This window comes from Pipistrellus kuhlii, unplaced genomic scaffold (genome assembly GCF_014108245.1).
Source record: "Pipistrellus kuhlii isolate mPipKuh1 unplaced genomic scaffold, mPipKuh1.p scaffold_m20_p_30, whole genome shotgun sequence".
Taxonomy (NCBI): Eukaryota; Metazoa; Chordata; class Mammalia; order Chiroptera; family Vespertilionidae; genus Pipistrellus; species Pipistrellus kuhlii.
The window spans coordinates 3,013,354-3,027,298 of record NW_023425530.1 but is presented as its reverse complement, the minus strand read 5'-3'; the positions used below and the strand labels follow the sequence as shown (position 1 = coordinate 3,027,298).

The 13,945-nt window shown below is 45.4% G+C and overlaps 1 pseudogene; it reads right to left on the bottom strand.

The window, feature by feature from the left end:
• Positions 1–1,490: 1,490 nt before the first annotated feature.
• Positions 1,491–2,848, bottom strand: LOC118731301 (annotated as a pseudogene).
• Positions 2,849–13,945: the final 11,097 nt, after the last annotated feature.

Sequence of the window (13,945 nt, the reverse complement as noted above, 5' to 3'; positions counted from 1 at the left end):
TGCACTTGTCAAGGTCACCTGAAAAACTTTCCTAAATCTATCTTAGTTTGTCATAAGTCCTGTAGGGAAAACAATACCTGGACCAAGGTAGATCCGAATTCCCCCCCTGACACTGCCTGGAGAGAGCAAAGGATAGCCGGGGACCTGGATGACCAAGTCCCCCTGGGCCTAGGTGGGACTGGTCCTGCCAGTGGTCCTGGATAAGGAGGACAAGATAGCTCAAATGCATTTGGTGGGCCACTAAGCCCTGTCAACTCCTAAGGGATTTCTGACTCTCTGGTCAATGCTGCCTGGAAAACAGGGATTGATTTTGTGCTGCTGACACAATTTCTGATTGTCTCTTAAGGCAAAGAAGGTCTGAAACCTCAGACCACTTCCCTTCCTTCATACAGAAAAGATCTACTGGCAAGATTAGGGACCATGTCTCTGTTTCTGCAAGCTTATATTGCGGCAAAGCTTGAGTACAAAAGAAGATCATGCACTTTCTCTTCAGGGTTTGTGGATCCAATGAACCCCAGTTCCTCAGGATACAATCTAGGGAGGGAGAGGGGGATGCTGATCTTGGTGGTAGATGAGGAGTACCCCATCTGAAAAGGCAAAGCGAACAGGAAGCAGCCAGTGCCATCTTGTCTGGGCCCTCCTAAGATGTCTGCTGTGTAGGACAAGATGAAGATTGCCTGCTACATGTGCTTACCAGGATGATCCTGTCTGATTTAAGACTCTACTGCTGTGTGCCCATAAGCGTGACCATATGTAAGTGCCTGTGAGACTAATCATACTTACCAAAGAGGCCTCCTGTATTGTTTGTGTTCACATGTGCGTGACCACATGTGTCTGCTGGATGATCACACTTACTGAGGAGATCTTCTGCACTGCTGTGTAAATTTCCCTCCACAGAAGAGGAACAAACACTGGTCTGATGCAGAGAGTGATCCCAGTGATTGCAATGTTTCCGTAGGGCAAACTGGGCCTATTAGAATGACTTAAAGCCAATTCTCTGTCAAGAAAAGTTTCTTAAAATTCAAAACCTGGGCCAAAACCGGTTTGGCTCAGTGGTAGAGTGTCGGTCTGCGGACTGAAGGGTCCCAGGTTCGATTCCGGTCAGGGGCATGTACGTTGGCTGTGGGCACATCCCTGGTAGGGGGTGTGCAAGAGGCAGCTGGTCAATGTTTCTCTCTCATCGACGTTTCTAGCTCTCTATCTCTCTCCCTTCCTCTCTGTAAAAAATCAATAAAATATATATTTAAAATACTTTTTAAAAAAATTCAAAACCTGGGAAGGTTGTCAAGTTTATTTGACCAAAACAGCATATAGAAAAGACTTTTTCTTTTCTTTTCTTTTTCCTTTTTTTCCCCTTTTTTTCTGAAGGTTCAGACAGCACTGGGCTTTATTTCCAAGCACACCAAACAGAATGCCCTTACCTCCCACCCGTCAGCCCTTCTGAGTCCAGGAAGGAGACAGGCTTGAGCTTACCCACCAGCCCCACCTAGGGCAAGGCTCCCCTCTCATGGGCACCCCTGCCAGAGGGAAGAGGCTAGAGGCAATGGCAGGAGCACTGTCCTCCAAGTGGCCAGTCTCAGGTCTTCTACCAGGATACACTGGTGGGGCTTGGGCACCTGGGGTTCTGACCAGATAGGGGCAGGGTACAGGACCCACACTGACTGGGCTAGGTGGGAAGGGCAGCCAACAACTTCTGGTGCTGGGCCTCAGAGGTGACATAGAATCAGAGGTCCAGGCTCTGAGGACCGGAGCTTTCCTTTGATTTTGGAGGGAGAATATCTTAGCCCAGCAGACAGTGCCGGGCAGGGCCAGTGTGTCAGAGGCCTTGAAGCTCTTCTGCCTGTGGATGCAGGAGCGGTGGGAATGCTCGCCTGGACCTATGCTGGGTCTGCCAGTGTCTTGGGGCCCCGCTGGTCTCGGGGTGAACTGCATAGGCATCATGGGGTGCCAGAGCCCTAAGACACCAGGAACAGATGCCGGTTGACATGGTAACAGTACACACATTCGTGGTCTTCCCGGGCACTGTCGCTCTCCCGCCTGCCTGGGATCTGGGGTTCAGGCTAACTGTGAATACACACCTCCTTGTAGGTTTCCAGAACTCCTGCAGCTTCCAGAAGAAGGCCTCGGGCTAGCTGATGGGCGAGCTGTTGTCCAGAGACCCTGCGATCCAATCATAGCCCAGGTAGGGTCTGAGGCACCAGCTCCTCTCAGACACTGGGGACTCCCTTGTTGAAGGTCACTCTTAGCTTGGGCAGCTTTCTTTGTTGATCCCCCGATGGACCTCGGGGCCTGTGCCTCCAGCTCTGCTGATTGCTCTGAGTCATTCGAGTCTGAGGTGGCCAGCAACAGTGCCAGGCAGGGCCTCAGGGGGCACAGGGGCTCCTTAACAGGTAGGAGTGAGATCACTCCTGAGCTGGCACTGCCAGGAGAGGACATGTCGCAGGAGTCACTTTGGTTGGCATCCCATGGGGAAGAGGTTCACTGGGCCATTAAAGGCGTCTCTGAGGCTGCCTTGGCTACCCACCACTGCATGACATCCTGCCCAACCCACAGCTGCCTCAGAAGCTCCAGGTTGAGCTGCCGCAGCTGCACCAGGTCCTTGGTCTCCACCATCCCAGGCATATCGTCTGGCTTCCCGTAGCCCACGTCAGATGTCGCTGACTCCTGGCTATAGGGTGCCCTCAGGGCTTTGTTCCAGACCCTGCTCTGCTACCAGGCTCCTGAAGAACGCCTTCCTCGCTCTTGTCCATTCTTCCTGTTTCCTTTCAGTAAAATTCATCTTTCCCTTCTCTGGCTCAAACCCTACGGGGGCACATGCTCAGCCTTCAACCAAGCCCTTCCCCCACCCCCACCCTCTCCCTGGCCTAGCTGCTTTTGACTTTTTCCTTTTTAATACACTGGAAAAGGATTAAACAAATTCAGTATTAGCTTACTTTAGATTCATTTATCTAATTAAATGTATTATTCAGGGGCTTACCTTCAATTGTCCTTGGGTGTGGTCAATAAATGCCACTAGTTGGATTTCTGCTGTCTGTCTCCCTGAGTAGGATAATTTTAGCTATTTACCTTCTGGCTGGAGAGGAATAATGCAAATCATTTACTCTACGTCCTTGGTTTAGGGAAGATAGGATTTTCTAGTTGGCTGCAGACCGCTAAATGTTATAGGCCAAAGGTCGCCAACTGGTGATCCTCAGACCACTGGTGGTCCATGAGGTCTGAAAGGTTGGCGACCGCTGTTATAGGCACTTCTCACCGGTACCAGAGAGGTGTTATCAAACAGCCCCCTGAGTCAGTAGGAGAGGGCTGTTCCCAATCTCGATCCTTGTCTTCTCACATAAATGAATTTGTATGAGAGACCTTGACTGTATTTTGAAAAGCCAATTTAAAAAGTAAAGCAAATTAACCTATACATCCAGCTCACGAAGTACAGACAGGCTCTCAGCTAATATGAAGAGTAGGCTGAGTGGGCTCTGTGATGTCATACACCCTCCTGTTCATAGGTCCTAAAATTCCTCTGCTGGCTATTTTGGTACAGATTAATTCTTCTTTTTAATATATATTTTTATTGATGAGAGAGAGAGAGAGAGAGAGAGAGAGAGAGAGAGAGAGAGGGAGAGAGAAAGGGAGAGAAACATCAGTGAGAGAGAATTGATAGATCCTCCCTTCCCCCAACTGATGGACAGAGAATGATGTAAAGTGCACCTGCGGCCTGGACATTCCTGAGCACCTAACCAGGCACCTTATATGGGCTGTACACTGAAACACCAATCAGCACCTGCCAAATACCCTAAGCACCCCGATTCCTAAGTCCCTAATAATGTGCCTTATATGAAACCACCAATCAGCGTGTGCCAAATACCCTAAGCCCCATCCCTTCCCTTTCCTCCCCTCAAAAGGCGCCCCTGCACATGTGCTCTTTCTTCCTTTGGAAGGTAGCTTAGCAGGGGTCTTCTCCTCTAATAAAGCCTATAGTCCTGGTCTCCAGCCCTCTGTCTCATCTTTCAAGAATCATTGATTGGCTGCCTCCTGCTGCCACACGGATGATCAAGCCAGAAACCCCTGCAGGTGCCACAACCAAGAATCGAACCATGACCTCCCAGTTCATAGGTCAACACTTAACCACTGAGCCATTTTGGCAAGGCCAGATTAATTCTTAAGGTCCCCTTTTGTTTTATTGTGGCTGTGAACAAAAGGGGCCACATGCTAACCTGACAAGCTCAGGGAGGGCCTCAATGGCATTCTTGCAAACTCAGAGACCTAAAGTCACCACAAAAGATGGCCTGAAATTAAACTTTAACTAAATGCAGTTACATCCTAGGCCGGTATCTTCCCTGACAAGGTCAACCTTTACCTTAATTAAGCCTTTCTGTCTTTTTGCATCTATGATAACATACCCCTGAAATGTCTGGGTAACTTGTAACTTCCCTTTTTCTGGAGCCCCTGGGGCACAACCAAATGTGCTGGGTGCCAGGACAGATTTCTTCATTACATGTTAATTGTTCCTGCACCCACCTAAGTATGTGTCCATCATTTCACTTTTTATCCAATCCCAGGGGTATTATCAGCTTTGCTTTATCCCACCTCCTTAATCCATCACCAATGAATTTCATGTAACCCACCTATGTCTCTCCTTTGATGGCAATGTATAAATACAAATGTAACCGGTCATTCTTGAAAGCATTATCTCAATTCGTTGAGGTTCTGCTTCCCGGCATATGTCAACAGTTTGGCTCAAATAAACTCACAAAAATTCTTTACAGGTTTCAATGGCCTTTTTACGTTAACATGGCTTTTCCAGAAGTAATGAAGAGCCACTGGCAACTTTACCCTGCCAGGTCTTGAGACGGCTGACTTCTCTGCTAGGAAGTGAAACTGCCCTTTTTTCATTTCTCCCTTGAACCTTCCCTTTCAGTGTTTTTTTGCTAGGAAGATTTTTAAACTATTTGCTCTGATGTCCTTGATTGGGAAAGATAATGGCTGTAAATTGCCTACATTGTTTGGCCTTGTTTTAACTTCCCTGTCTTCCTTTCCCTTCACGAACCTTTCTATAACTCTTACAAACCTTGTTACAACTTTTAGGAATAACTAGCTTTAGAACCCACTTTCTTTTTCCTTCAAAATGTACCTCCAGGGGGATTAAATATGGCAGGGGAGTAAATGAAAGATACTGACACTCTCCCAGGAATAAACTGGAAATACAACTAATGCAACTAATACACCCTGGAAAATCAACTGAAGACTAGCTGGAGAAACTGTTATAACCAAGGATGGAAAGTAGAGACCACAAAGACTGGTAGGAAGTATAGAAATAACTGGCCAGGTGTCCACAGACAGGTCTGGAGAGATAGCTCAGCTGGGGAGGGGGGGGAGTTTTAAGGGGGGATTTCCACTGATAACTCTGGGGTCTAAGCCCCAGGTATGTGCCCCTGACCGAAATCAAACCTGGGACCCTTTAGTCCGCAGGCCAATGCTCTATTCACTGAGCCAAACCAGCTAGGGTGAGAGTCAATTTTTTTAAACTTAAACTATATAGATAGGTACATTGTTATTAACTTAATTAGGGTATGCCTAAACTGGCCTTTGCTAAAGAGCTAAAAGTGGTTCACAATCCACAGTTTGCCCACAATGGTCCTAAGGCAAAGGAAACCAAGGAAAAAATAAACAAATGGGGCTATATCAAAATGAAAAGTTTCTGGAAGGTCCAGCTGACATGGCTCAATAGTTGTACGTCAACCTATGAACCAGAAGGTCATGGTTCGATTCCCGGTTAGGGCACATGCCCAGGTTGAAGGCTCAATCAATCCCCAGTCAGGGGTGTGCAGGAGCCAATCAATGATTCTCTCTCATTATTGATGTTTCTATCTCTCTCTCCCTTTCCCTTTCTCTCTGAAATCAATAAAAATATATATTTTTTAAAAGAAAATGAAAAGAAAGCCCACAGTATGGAAGAACATATTTCGCAATGATACATCTGATAAAGGGTTCATATACAAAATACATAATGAACTCATACAACTGAACAAAAGGAAGACAAACACTCCAATTAAAAAAATGGACAAAGGACCTAAATAGAGACTTCTCCAAAGGGAACATACAGATGGTCAAGAGAAACATGAAAAAATTCTCAAAGGCACTGATCATCAGAGAGATGCAAATTAAAACAACGAGGCATCACCTCACACCTGTCAGAATGGCTACCATCAACAAATCAACAAATGACAAGTGCTGGTGAGGATGTGGAGAAAAGGGAACCCTAGTACACTGCTGGCGGGAATTCAGACTGGTGCAGCCACTATGGAAAACAGTATGGTCTTTCCTCAAAAAAATTAATTATGGAACTGCCATTTGACCCAGTGATCCCATTTCTAGGAATATATCTTAAGAAATCCAAAACACCAATCAGAAAGAATGTATCCCTATGTTCATAGCAGCACAATTTACAATAGCAAAGATCTGAAAACAGCCCAAGTGCCCATCAGTAGAGGAGTGAATAAAAAAGCTGTGGTACATTCATACCATGGTCTTGTTTTAACTTCCCTGTCTTCCTTTCCCTTCACAAACCTTTCTAAAACTCTTACAAACCTTTTTACAACTTTTAGGAATAACTTGCTTTAGAGCTCACTTTCTTTTTCCTTTATAATGTACCTCCAGCAGTAAAATAGAAAGATCTCTTACCCTTTGAGACAACATGGAGGGACCTGGAGAGTATTATGCTAAGCGAAACAAACCAGTCAGAGAAAGACAAGTATCACATGATCTCACTCATATGTGGAATCTAATGAACAAAATAAACTGATGGACAAAATAGATCCAGAGACATAGAAGCATGGAACAGACTATAGAATCTCAGAGGGGAGGGTGGGAGGGGAGGTGGGTGGGAAGAGATAAACCAAAGAACTTGCATGCATATATGCCTAGCCCATGGACACAGACAATATGGTGGAGAAGGCCTGGGGCAGGGGGTGGGGGGAGCATGGTTTAGAAGTGGTCAGTGGTAGAAAAGGGGTACATATGTATCACTTTCAACATTCCTATATAATAAAAGCATAGTATGCAAATTGTCCCCTCCATTGGGTGTTCTTCCAGGAGTTCAATAAGGTGGCCGGGCCAGCCAGGAGAAGGGAAGGAGGCCCCAGCTGGTAGCTGGTGGCTACTAGGAACCCTACCAGTGCACAAATTTCATGCACCGGGCCTCTAGTCCTATATAATAAAACCCTAATATGCAAATCAACGGTCACTATAATGCACACTGACCACCAGAGGATAGAGGCTCAATGCAGGAGTTGCCCCCGATGGTCAGTGCGCTCCCACAAGGGAAGAATCACCCAGCCAGAAGCCCCCTTCTCTGGCCTCCCCAGCAGCACTAAGTACCCCTCAGGGGATGACTGACTGTTGGGCAGTCACACATCCCTCTCACTGTCCGGAACCCCTTGCTCCTTACCACCTGCCTGCTCACCGCTCCTTACTACTCAGCTTGCTACTCCTTAGCATAGTGGCAGAGGCAGGAGAGGCTCCCACCACTGCTGCTGCACTCGCCAGCTGTGAGCATGGCTTCTGGCTGAGTGGTGCTCCCCCTGTAGGAGCTCACTGACCACCAGGGGACAGCTCCTGTGTTGAGCGTTTGCCCCCTGGTGGTTAGTGTGCATCATAGCAACCAGTAATTCTGCTTGTTCTGCCTAATGGTCGCTTAGGCTTTTATTACATAGATATATCATAAAACAATCCCCCCACATGAATTTTGTGCACCGGGCCTCTAGTTTTAAAATAAATAATAAAATAAATAAAATGCCTACATGGAGTCTATGCTCACCTCATTCACACAAAGAGCTCCCAGGCACTAAAAGTCTCCCATGGAACAGGATCCCTAGGCTTTGCTTGGGAACATAGGGCAGGTGAGCTTGGGGCTGGCCCAGGAGCCTCTTCATCTTTGTATTAAAGACAGATTTTGATCACTTGGTCAGGTTCCCTGAAATTCTTTTGTGAGATCTCCATGTTCAACTGCTTGAGATTTGTTTATCAACCCCCTGCCCAAAGTTGCTCCCAGACTATTCTTCACCTTCTTTCCAAGGCTGAGGAATGGAGAGTAGACTCTGCTTTGAGGAGGTGGAAGTTAAGTATACACCTTTTTTTTGTAGGATTTTGTTTATATATTTTTTTTCTTTCCAGAGAGGAAGGGAGATAAAAACATCAGTAATGAGAGAGAATTATTAACCGGCTGCCTCATGCATGCCCCTTATTGGGGATCAAGCCCACACCCGGGCATGTGCCCTTGACCAGAATCAAACCTGGGACCCTTCAGTCCACAGGCTGACACTCTATCCACTGAGCCAAACCGCCTAGGGCTGTATACACTTATTTTTTACTATCCCTTGTTTGGAACCTTACTTTTCAAACTGCCATGATTTGTGTATTATTGTTTCTGGAAAGGAAAATTCTACGTAAATGATTTTAATTTGACTATAGAGTAGTTGTTGTTTTTTAATTGGGGCTTATTTTGAAAATTTCTAAATTTCTTTCAAATATATGCCAATACCTTCCAAAGTATGTATTATATTAAGAGACAGTTCTGATCAGATGGCTTAGAAAAATTCCTGTAATATTCACATTAAATGATTCCTTATTAATGAATGTCTTTGACTTAGATTTAACCAAAAAAAAAAGTGCGGTGTTATTCTTTGTACATTTTCAATATATATAGTAAGTTTAGGTGCAAGTACTAAATAAAAAATAAATAAAAATAAAAAGACATTGTGGGCAAGGTAAGAATGCTTAGGCAGAACATGGGGGATTTGGGAGTGTGAAACTATTCTGTGTGAGGCCCAGAGCAGCCGGGTCGGGAGCAGCCAGGCCTGGAGCAGCAGCTTCCAGGCCGGGAGCGGCCAGGCCCGGAGTGGCCGGGCCCGGAGCAACCGGGCCCAGAGCATCCGGGTCAGGAGCAGCCAGGCTCGGATCAGCCGGTCCCATAGCAGCCGGGTCGGGGGCAGCCAGGCCCGGAGCAGCAGCTGCCAGGCCCGGAGCAGCTGGGTCGGGAGCAGCCAGGCCAGGAGCAGCCGGGCCCAGAGCAGCCAGGTCGGGAGCAGCCAGGCACTGAGCAGCAGCAGCCAGGCCAGGAGCGGCAGTGGCCAGACCCAGAGCAGCTGGTTGTGGAGCGGACCAGAGCAACAGAGGCCAGGCCCGGAGCAGCCAGGCCCAGAACAGCTCACTCCTCGCCTGCCCCCGCCCCAAGGCTGCCTCTCAGACATGGCTGGAAACTTTTGGGGGAACTTGAGGGTCTGCTGAATCAAGTGATGAAGGCTTAGATCTGGATGTGTTGAGTTAGTATAGCGCTGGGCTGTTGATCTGTGAGTGCCTTGTGTGAACTGACTGTTCTCGGGGAAAGGGGGAGTGGTGGATGCGGGAAGAGACTGAACATAAACTGTGCACCTATGGATGAGGACAATGGGGGGTGGGGAGGGGGTGGAGGGTGGGGGTGGGAACCTGGTGGAGGGGGGAAGAAATGAAGAACCTTTGTAATAATATGAACAATAAAGATTGAGTTAAAAAAAAAAAAAAAGAAAGAAAGAAAGAAACTATTCTGTGTGATTCCATGCCAGTGACTATGTGGCATTATACTTTTGGCCAACACCAAGAAGGAAGCCTAGTGACAACATGGACTCTGGGTGATAATGATGGTCAGTGCACGTGCATCTATTCTGAGGGATGTGGATAGTGGGGAGGCTGTGTGTGAGAGGGGCAGGGCGTACCTGGGAACTCTAGGCTTTCTGCTCAATTTTACCATGAACCTAAAATTGCTCTAAAAAATAGTCCACTTTTATGCTTTTTGTTTATGCTCACCTGAAGATACTTTTTCCATTGATTTTCAGAGAGGGTAGGAGGAAGGGGAGGAGAGGGGCAGAGAAAGAGATAAGGATCAATGTGAGAGAGACACATCAATTGGTTGCCTTCCAAAAGCGCCCAACCAGGGATGGGGATCAAACCTGCAACCCAGGTACATGCCTTGACTGAGAATGGAACCCGTGACCCTTCAATGTGTGGGCTGATGCTCTAACCACTGAATCCCACCAGCCAACGCAAAAAGAAGTTGTTGTTTTTTAATTGTACACCTAATACCCCTGAATTGTATTGCATGAAAATTAAAGCTCAATTTGTGACTTTTTAAAAAGATACATTCTTCAAGATGATTAAATACCATAAACTGTGAATAAGCCTAGCGAGATGCACCACTCAAATCTCTCTAAGAAAGAACCTGTTATTCTGCAGCAAGGCAGCTCCTGAGCACTTCCAGCTGTCACTGCCTTCAGGCTCTTCCCCAGCAGCCCAGCCATAATGACCACAGCAAGGGCACTAGGGCTTCTGACCAATGTGGGATTCCTTTGTGAGTCAGCTTCACTATTGATTCCCACAATGGCTTGGCTGCATTGTAGTCTGAGGTTCTTTCTGCCCAAACCTGTTTCCTTCCCATTTCCAGTTGTGAGTCATTCTCTCTCAATAATTTTTTTATACTTCTTAGCATCCGCTTCCTAGACAACCCACGTGACACAAGTATTAAGCAATGATGCTGAAAGGTCATGAGGCCATTTCCTGCTGCTTCCCAAGTTGGAGACAATTTTTTCTTAACATCAGGTGACCAACAGAGAGGGAGCTAGGGAGATAAAAACCCAGCCCTCAATCATCACCTACTCTACTAGTACATCCCCTTTCAGTGCCACAAGCTAAACCCAACTGGGAGTCAGGGATAGGAAGGGATCTTTAGGCCATCAATGAAGGTCTTCCTCTCAGGAGAAGGAGAAGGGTGGACAGTTTATCTAAAAAGAATATCTGAACACTCAATGAGCCAAACAGAAATACAGCTGAAACCGGTTTGGCTCAGCGGTAGAGCATCGATCTGTGGACTGAAAGGTCCCAGGTTTGATTCCGGTCAAGGGCATGTACATTGGTTGCAGGCACATCCCCGGTAGGGGGTATGCAAGAGGCAGCTGGTCGATGTTTCTCTCTCATCGACGTTTCTAGCTCTCTATCTCTCTCCCTTCCTCTCTGTAAAAAATCAATAAAATATTTTTTTTTAAAGAAAGAAAAATAAACACAAATTGGTAATTGGAAAATAGTCACAGAGATGTAAAGTACAGCACAGGGAAGATAGTCAATAATCTATAATAATAAAAGGGTAATATGCTAATTAGACCGGACAAAGCTGCAATGGGCAGGGGCCATGGCAGAGAGGGCAGCAAGGGCTGGGGCCAAGGCCCTTGCATGAATTTCGTGCATCAGGCCTCTAGCATTGTAATAATTAAGTTTGGTGCCAGGTGGTTACTAGAATTATTGAGGTGATCACTTCATAAGTTATATAAAAGTATAATCACTATGCTAAAAGTAATATAAAATAATATTGACTTTCAACTATAATTGAAAAATAAAAAGTGATAATAAAGCAAAAAAGAAGAAAGCATTCATTACATTAGGAATAAAAATACTTACCTAGATAGACAATACTGACCAGAACAAATTTTCTCTGATCACCAGCAAGCAATTCCTCCTTCTGCTGTATGGGCTAGGGACCTGGGGGAGGAAGTACTGATACATTAAAAACTTTCAACAGCCCGGCTGGCATGGCTCAATGGTTGAGCATTGACCTATGAACCTGGAGGTCAGGGCACATGCCTGGGTTTCAGGCTCAATCCCCAGTGTGGGACATGCAGGACGCAGCTGATCCATGATTCTCTCTCATCATCAGATGTTTCTCTCTCTCGCTCCCTCTCCCTTCTGCTCTGAAATCAATAAAATTTTATTTTAAGAAAATCCTTCAACAAACATTTGTTGAATAAATAAATAAGTGAATTTTAAAACGTATTCTCTAATCCCACCCTGATAAGTCAATTCTTTTGCATCTTCATGTCTTGGAATGTTAATGAGCAATGGTATTTCATCTTTAAACTTTCATTATCTCTCTGAAAGTTTGATAACATAGGGTTTCACTCAACCTGAGTGTCCTCATAGGTTTTATTATTGGTGTATTTAAATATCATTTTATTCTAAAATAAAATCTTTCTAGGAAGAAGACTTAAACTTGCTCAGAAATCTTTTGTTCTGGTAATTCTGTTTCTTCAGAGTTCTTTTCTGCTGTTGTGGAGTGCATGCTCTCTTTCCTAGTGTAGATTTTGGTCACTTGCCTGGTGACTCTTAGTTGCCTGCTCATCTTTATATTTGAAAATCCCAGCTCTCCTGCCCATTCTATTTGCTATAATTTGACTCGGGAAAGGAATGCTGCAACTTGATATTTTATATCCACTGACTTAGCTTCAGGGCAAACTAAACCATTGGATCAGCTTAGAATATGCTCCAGAACAGAGAGTAAACCTAAGCCAGCTGGCTCCAGTGTTTCTTCCTAAGTAATCACCTTGATAAATCCCCCAGAACTTCCTCCCCTTTTTCTGAAATCACGACACTACCTTTGGAATTTCCTAGAACTGCCCCAGCTTCGAGCTCGTGGTTTTCTCTTGTTTTACTTCTCACTAATCCTGATCCTGTCTGACTCAAATTAATACTTCTAATTTCTATTCACAACACGGTGGGGGAGGGAAGGGAAGAGAGCAGTAAGGAAGCAAATAGGTAAAAATGAACAATCAGTGAATTTGGGTAGAGATTTTACAGTGTTCTTTGTACTCTTCTTATTCATGTAACATTTCTTTAAATTTGAAATTATTTGCTAATATGAACTTGTTTTTAAGAAGCTATTGAGGTGATGCCAAGGTATTCACTTGTCACTAATTTCTCAGGCCACACTAATTCACTGTCCACTCAACTGAGTATGGTCTTTATAAAACCACCCCTGAATCTGATGATTCAAACCAGCAAATATTTTCACTTCTTATCTTAACTAACTCTCAACAGTGTCGAACACCATCGGCCATTACTTCCTTCTTGAAACAGATTCCTTGGGGTGCTGTTTTTCACCTTCCTGTTCAGCTGCTATAGGTCAGGCTTCTGTGCAGCCTGGCCCCTTATCTTACCATTACTTATTGGAGATCCTTGATGCTTGATCTTAGACCCTCTCATCTGTATGTCTGCAATTGTTCTTCTAAGAGACCTCTTTCTTACCCCAAACATCTATAATGTAAATACATCAACAACTCTCAAATTTCCTTTCCCAAAGAGTTTGCATAGCCACTGAATTAACTCAATATTTCCAAACTGTCCCTTCAAACGCACTTGAAAATTTTCACATATCCCAAAGTGACCTATGATCTTTAGAGTCCCCCCCCCCCAAATTCATAAATGCGTCCACTCTCTATCCAGTTGCATCAGCCAAAATTTTTGGCTTCTCCATCTCAACCACATTCAAAGCCTTGCCAAGTCCTATTCCTTTTATGGTGTATCTTTTGTTTGCATTCGTTGCCTCTCCATCTTCAAAGCCACACTCCATTTCAGACCTCCCACTATCTCTCTTTGGGATAACTCCATGGGCTCCTTGCCTCCATTCTTTGCCACCTGTGCAAACTCCACACCCCTGACAGAGATCTGGTTCTAATTAGCTAATCTGACTGCTTGTCTTCTTCATACTCTATCAGCCTCAGGATAAAGCTTTGGGCTGGCATCCACAAGCTTGCATGGTCTGACCCTCTCATTCCCATCTCCATTACTCTAGCTACTCTCCTACCTTCTGTACATGCTGTCTTCCCCACCTGGAGCTCACTTTCCAAATCCTCTCTTGATGAACTTCATCTTCCACATATTGGATCAAATGTCTGGCACGCACGTACGCGCGTGAACACACACACACACACACACACACACACACACACTGTGCTATTAGCTGACTTAATACTCCCAAAAGCCCATGAGCTGCAAAGTTTGTTTCCATTTTACAATTGAAGACACTAAGCATAGAGACATGAAGGCATTTGCCCAAGGATGCACAGCTTCGCTAGCAATGGCAGGATCAGGGCTG